Below are 7,662 nucleotides of genomic sequence, written 5' to 3' on the forward strand. Positions count from 1 at the left end.
CGAGATCCATTTTTCTGTTTGTAAGGAAGACCGTGAGAACATTGAACTTGTAGAATACCTGTTATGCAGTGTTATGTTATGCTATGCAATGTATGAAATGTTTTCAAGGACTTTTGGACTTTAACTTTGCGTAAATCACCAACAAGAGAGAAATGTTCATTGCTAATTTCTTTGACCAATGTTCATTACAAAAGGAATAATAATAAAAATACAATGAAAGCTCAAGTCTCCCAGGGGCGGCTTCTTTTTGGGCGAAGATACGCATTGAGTCTTCGTTCCTCATTAAGCTGACTGGTAAGTTCTAACACTTTCTTCCTTTCTGCGACGAACTGAGTCTCGAAAGTATCCCTTTCTTCTCTCAACTGGATCCAGGATCTCTTTAGTTCCTCAACATTGGTAGGCATATCTGGATAAGGAATGATCTGAGGAGCACCTCCTTCAGCTTCAGGTTCGACAATCTGAGGTCCGATTGCAAGATATGGCATGACAAGTTCACGAGCTCTGGCGCGTACCCATCTGAGATAAGGTTCCATAGGAATAGAATTTTCTGTCCTAACGTACCTCTCTTCACCATGCCCCAAGCTCGTACAAATCTTTGACGGAGGCCTTGGGAATCGTTGTCATAGTCGAACACAATGCCTTCGATGATCATTTCATGTGGACCATCTCTTCGAGCACAACCAAACTGTCGCAGAGCTAAAGCAGGATTATAAGTAATACCTCCTCTTATTCCTAGGAGTGGTACATTAGGGAACTCGCCACAACGGTCAATGATGGTAACATTTTCCTTGAACTGAGGACACCAACAGATGTCTGGGTGGGAGAGCGACATTATCCTTTGAGACCATTTCAAATTCTGCTCGTTCTTCAAGACCGATTGAGGAAGGTGCGAAATAAACCACCTAGACAACAAAGGTATGCAGCACATGAGAGTCCCTTGCTTCTTCATGGTACGAGTGTGGAGGGAATGCAAAATGTCTCCCAGCAAGGTAGGTACAGGGTTATGAGTGAGAAATATCTTAATAGCATTCATGTCTATGAATTGGTCTGGATTAGGGAATAACACCAAGCCATAGATTAGCAATGCCAGGATGTCTTCGAAAGCACGGACATTCATAACTTTTAAGAATTCTCGGGCCTTATTTGTCAGGAATTTGGCAAGTAAACCCTTAACTCCACTCCTTGTTACCCAATTAGCTTCAATGTCGGACTTCGTCATGTGTAAAGCTGCGGCAACTTCTTCAGACTTCGGAACCTTTTCTAAACCACTGAACGGTAGTTGATCAAGGATAGGTATCCCAAGCAGTCTGGAGAATTCTTCCAATGTGGGTACCAACTGATAATCTGGGAATGTGAAGCAATGATGTTTAGGGTCGAAGAACTGGAATAAAACTCTCATCATATCTTCTTTGAACCCAGTGGTAACTAAATTGAGAAGAGAACCATGTCTCTTGATGAACTGCGCATGATCGGAAAGTTCTGACACTAAGTTCTTGAGTTGAGGAGAGATTGCTACAAGATTAATCCGGATAGTCTTCCTGGGAGCCATAACCTGTTTAACAGAACAAAGCTAAATCCCTAAGTCCTTGAAATGGTTAGTATAATGTTATGATGTTATGATGTTATGATGTTATGATGTTATGTAAGTAAACACAAGCAAATCACACAACAATCATCCCTAAGTTTTAAGGCTTGCATGAGTTCCATAGGTAAGTACCCTCCCCACTGAAGTTTGGTTGGTTCAACCTGTCCTAGAATAGTAACCGGGTTCTAGAAGGATCTCAAATCATCGACCTTCCTTTAAGTCCACTTCAGTGCAACACCAAGTGGTTGACCAAAGCTTCCCTAAAGTCCAATCTCAAAGAGTGTAGTATCGAGTATCAACCAACCCCAGTCGGAACCGAAGTCAGTTATCTCACTACTTTCTAATGGCCAGGATGAGTCAATTTGGGTTCTAAAGGTCTGGTTAATGCTTTAATGACACCACGCAGATGCCAAATTTTTCCTCAAGTAAACATGAGGAACATCAGGACATCCAAAGTGTCACATTAACCGTAGCCATCATTTTAACCATTCCAGTATACGCCAGATAGTCGCGATGATCTATTGCTACTTACCTAAGGTACACTAGATCCGGGTGTAGGATCTTTCACTCAAGAATACCCAAGCAATCCCTTAAAAGTAAATCAGACAATTTTAAATAAGTGATCTTGTTTTTTTAAGGTAACCTCTCTTGTAATCGTCCCCAGCAGAGTCGCCAGTTCTGTCATACGGTGAACTGACTTGGGGTATTTTGCTTTTTATCGCAATGTCGCGGATAGCAAGAGTCGCCACCGACTTTTCTTTTATCCAATAAGGAAAGGTGGAAAAGAACAGGAAAGACCTCAATAGATTTTGGGTTCGGGAGGTACATTATACAAAGGGAAGGTATTAGCACCCTTTGTATCCATGGTTATCCATGGGCTCTTAATTGCTGGATCACTTATATTTTTGTCTGAAAAGTGTTGGTGAATTGTTTAAAAATGTTTCGAAAAGAGAGTTTAACTTTGTAATGATTCTCGTATGAATGTATACAAAGTATTTATCTCGTTTGATTTTGAAAAAAACAGTTTAGAAAAATATAACTTGGTAATGATTCTAGTATGAATGTATACCAAGTGGTGATTTTCTAGGACTTGCAAAGTGTGAGGGGTGGAAAATGTTTTAGGTTACGATCCAGTAATTGAGAGTTATACCTTCCTAAGGTCGTTATGGGCATTTCCTATCCTTATGAGGGTAAAACTGTCCTTACTATTGAGAAGTAAGTAGTTTTATCCTTTGGATGTAAAAGGGTCATTGTAGGGTCATCGATAGGTCATTGAAGGCAACAGTTGTAAGGATACCTTAGCATTCGAAGGGACGATCATCATTTAACCGTAGGCTACACCGAAGGGTCATCGAGGGACAAAATCGTATTTTTGAAGGCAACATCCGAGGGACCATGATTTATTTTATGATGATTTAACCGAAGGGTCTTTGCTAAGTGTATCCCTACATTCGCGGGACACGACCGTTATACCGTAATACCGAAGGCAACAAAGAGAGGTCCAAGATCACATATTCAAAGGCAATATTTTAAGATGAATTTCTGTATTACAATCAATTAGGATGAACCTCCACATTAAAATTAATTAGGCAATTAGGATGCACATTCATATTAATTGGTCAATTAGGATGTATCTCCACATTAAAGTTAATTAAGCAATTCGGAATACATCTCCATGAGGGTATCCCACAAATAAAGTGGAATACCTAGCCGGCCGTTTCTTCGGGAATATGCGAGCTTTACACAATTCAAACACACGGGTGAGAATACCGAGATAAAGTGCAATTGAAAATTGCACTACAAAATGAACACAACAGTCATAAGGCCAAATAATGCATGATTATAATAAGACAAACATAAGACAAAACACAAAAACAACTACTGGTACGTTCGCCCCTGCCTCGCCTAGCGAAGGCTTAGCGAGGACTCGCTACGGGCTCGCTTAGCGATGTGCTAGCGAGCGTCTACGGGTTTTGAATTTGACAACAGCACTATCTCCAGAACCTTGAACTTTATGGCATATAGTTGCATGAATAGCATGGACAAACATTCAGGATATTCAGGCATACTTAGACTCGCATGTGAAATCAAATTACACGTCAAAACTTTAATCATAATGCATTATGCATGTAAAGAATACCGATTGGAAGCATAAAACAGTGGTGATGCGCAAACCTGTTTGCAATTGCGATGTTGAAAGGGACTGATCACTCTGGATACCAGATTGAGTTAGGCGGCGGTAGCTCCGGTGCGGATGAGCTGCCTTCAGGGTTTCCTCCTTCTGAATTCTCTGGATTAGCAGGGTTTCTATGTCAGGGTTTCTATCCGTCCTTCTCTGTCCGTCTTGGTCTGTCCATTTTCGTGGCTGAAGTACCAGTATTTATAGTGATCGTGGTGACCTAATGGGCTCAGAATGAAGCCCAGAATTTTCTGTTATCTGCCAGCTTCTCTAGGCGAGTGTGTAGCGAACGTTCGCTAGGCGAGCGTGTAGCGAACGTTCGCTAGGCGAAGGATTTGCTCGCCTAGCGAGCAGGCCAGTTTGGGCCATTTTCTGGATTGGGCCACTCGTGAGCTAGGCCTTTGTTCCTTTAAGATCAGTGTCATAAAAATGAGTCGGAGTGCCCTGAAAAATGTCTTGAAATATTAATGGGCAAATTTTGGGGTATGACAATAACCATAACACTTTTATATCAAGAAATGTCCTTTTCTATGAAACTAAATTTACTTTGAAACATATGCCTTCACATCCCAACACTACTCTGTCACAATACCAAAATCTTCACTACGCCAAATAAGGGAAAATATGGCGCTTTTTTTGGCCTATAACAGCGCTTTAAAGCGCCCTCTAATCCGGCGCTGGCATAGGTAAAGACAGCGCTTTTTTTCCTGGTGAAAGCGCTCTCTAAAGTGGCTCTTTAAGCCCTTTAAGGGCCACTTTAGAGGGCGCTTTTTAAAGAAAGCTCCCTCTAAAGTGGAAACTTTTAAGGGTTTAGAGGGCGCTTTTACTGGAAAGTGCCCTCTAAAGTGGAAACTTTTAAGGGTTTAGAGGGCGCTTTTACTGGAAAGCGCCCTCTAAAGTGGAAATTTAAAGGGTTTAGAGGGCGCTTATTTTGGAAAGCGCCCTCTAAAGTGGGTGGTTATTAATTTTTTTTTTAAAAAGCGCTATATTTTATTTATTTATTTTAGACAACCTGTATATTGAAGCAGTACACCTAAAACTGTATATTCTTATCATTTTTCAACACACAAAATATTAAAAAATAACAATGGGAATGACCAAAGAAAAAACATCAAAATATATTCTTATCATTTTTCAACACACAAAATATAAAATAATTCGAGGTATATGTTTTAAATCATAAACTAATGATTGAATATCTATTTTAGACAGTTTGCATCAGTGATTTACAGTACAAATTCATCTGGCACTGAAGTTTCTGCAGTACTTGTTAAATGATAATTCATCTAGAAGTACAAAATATACAGAAAAAATTACTATGATAGTTGAAATTTAGAAGTTTCAAGTCTTAAAATCAAACTATAAGTGGGGGCATTTCAATTCAAGAACATTTCTCTCTTTCACAAGACTGTTATCAGAAATTGAATGGAAACCTATTTGGAACGTAAACCAGGGATATTTGTAAGACCCATCTTGCCAAGGACAAGCTTAGGAATAGCTGGAGGGCTATCAAGCCCCATGCATCGACTGAACTCATTTGCAAGCTCCACTAACCTATACTTATCTTTCCCCACTTTCTTGTTAGAGTTGTAGTAACCAACCCATGCCTGATATGCTGCTTCTTTATTTTTCATCTCCACATTGGATAGAGCCCTTTCCACCTGTTAACAATTTAAAATGTAAGTGCATCGTTGGAATCACAGTGAGTTTAATGAACTCGAGGTGGCATTGTAATTTTGCTAAAGCTTTAAAATTTAGCTTTTGCCAAAATCATGGTGACACACCGCGATCTTGCCAAACTCGTAGCTAATCGTTGCTCCACATATTGGTTTGTTTGTCTAAAAACTAGCTAAAGTATTAGAAGAAAATCAATAATTGTCTCCCTTGTATATCCAAGTATACCTTTTTCTTAGTGTCAGGATCAACTGAAGGGACCGGAGCTTTCCCAATAGGTAAATCTTTTGCAGTAGCTAAAAAGAACTCTTCCCAAGGAGCTAGTAGCAGTATGCCTTGCCCTTCTTTTCCTCTTCGCCCCGTTCTACCTAGTCGATGTATATATTATTCTCTATCAGCCGGTAGACCAACCTGTTCATTGTAGAAATGGAAGAAACATGACAATTTGAAATCAATAAAAGCGTTAAATAATTTGGCAAATCATAATAAAAAAGGCTTGCACTTTTAGCAAATGTATGTATTGAGTGTCCTTACGAGTATGCGTTAAATAGGACAGAAATTCATATGGACACGAGCATGCTGGTAATATAGTCACAAGTGAAACAAGGAAGGAGATCCAAATATACCCGTACAACAAGAGTAACATCTGGATAATCAACTCCACGTGCAGATACATCCGAAGTAACCAAGATGAGACCCTTTGACTTCCGGAATTCATCAGAAACTCTGGTTTTATAACTCTGAGGCTTTCTTGAATGGATTTCTCTCACATTCAAGTTCAACTCCCCAAGGAGATCAGCAACAAGTCTTGTGACCATAGCGGTTGTGCAGAAAACAAGAACCTGATAAACCAATAGCTACATTACATATCCTCCAAATCCATGTAAACATGATTGTAAAAGTTAAACTTTGTTGTCAAATCACAGTTTACTAATCCAAAATACTAATCTAAACAGTTCATAGTGAAAGGACAGAGAAAAAATTAAAATACAGTTGGTTGCATATTAGAAAGCAAACCTTGTAGTCAACATCATCTGCAATGTGCTCCTTCAGAATAGCATAGAGTACCTTTGATTGGTAGAAGGTGTTTTAGATATTGCTGCCTCCTTTTTCTACATCGAGAAACAAATGGAACAGTTGGTGAAATTTAACCCATAATGCCTAGTCTCCATTGCTAGCATTGCAACACAATAATTATTGTTGAGAATACTCAATAAATGTATGAACCAAGAAAAATGAAACCAAAAATGAACAATAGCGAACGTCAGAAGAGAAACCAAGTAATATGAAGATTAGAAAAATACCTATGGTGTCAAAATCGAACAGCTAACAACGAATTAATAGAAGGAGGAAACGTCGTAGATCTAACAGAGGTGGAAGGAGAACGCCTTAGAAGTAGCGAAAATCGTAGCAGTGAGAACCCTAACGTGAAAAAGAACGAAAATAACAGAGAGTGAAATAAAAAAACGCGCAGTATGTTATAATTTTAATGTTTACTAAAGGGGACCTTAGAGGGCACTTGTGGAAAAAAAGCGCCCTCTAAAGGGGGCCTAAGAGGGAGCTTATGAAAGCGCTCTCTAAGGCTTTCCAAAAGCACTTTATAAACTGGAAATGCACATGGACTTATAGAGCGCTTTTTTAAAAGCGCCCTCTAAGGGTAACCTTAGAGGGCGCTTTCTAAAAAGCGCCCTGTATTGTTGTCCCTCTATCTCCTCCTTATTTTTTCGCTTCACCTTAGAGGGTGCTTTATTACAAAAGTGCCCTCTAAAGTGCGCTGTCTATTCCAGTTGTTCGCTCCTTATTTTTTCGCTTCACTTTAGAGTGCGCTTTTGTAATAAAGCGCCCTCTAAGGTGCGCTGTCTATTCCAGTTTTTGGCGTAGTGCTTGATGATACCCACATTGAGTTTCAACATATATTTCCTACTCAACATACTAGTACCACTGATGTGTCCTTACCTTTTGATATATTTGCATCAATTGATGACAATCCAACTATTAGCTCCATTTTCTCTCTCAATTCACCTAGTACTATCCCTACTGACTTGTGTTTTAATACTGAACTCACAACAACTTGTCTTAGTCTCAAAAATATTCAAATCCTTACTAATTTAAACCCTCATAGTACATCTAGTGTACCTTTCAGCCCTGCACATATCTCAAACCATGAACACCCTTTACCCAATAGTTCATCTTCTGACACAAACGAATTCAATAGTCCCGACAT

The 7,662-nt window shown here is 39.4% G+C and overlaps 1 pseudogene; it reads right to left on the bottom strand.

The window, feature by feature from the left end:
- Nucleotides 1–5,008: 5,008 nt before the first annotated feature.
- LOC127102933 (DEAD-box ATP-dependent RNA helicase 31-like) lies at nucleotides 5,009–7,662 on the bottom strand (annotated as a pseudogene).

This window comes from Lathyrus oleraceus, chromosome 7 (genome assembly GCF_024323335.1).
Source record: "Lathyrus oleraceus cultivar Zhongwan6 chromosome 7, CAAS_Psat_ZW6_1.0, whole genome shotgun sequence".
Taxonomy (NCBI): Eukaryota; Viridiplantae; Streptophyta; class Magnoliopsida; order Fabales; family Fabaceae; genus Lathyrus; species Lathyrus oleraceus.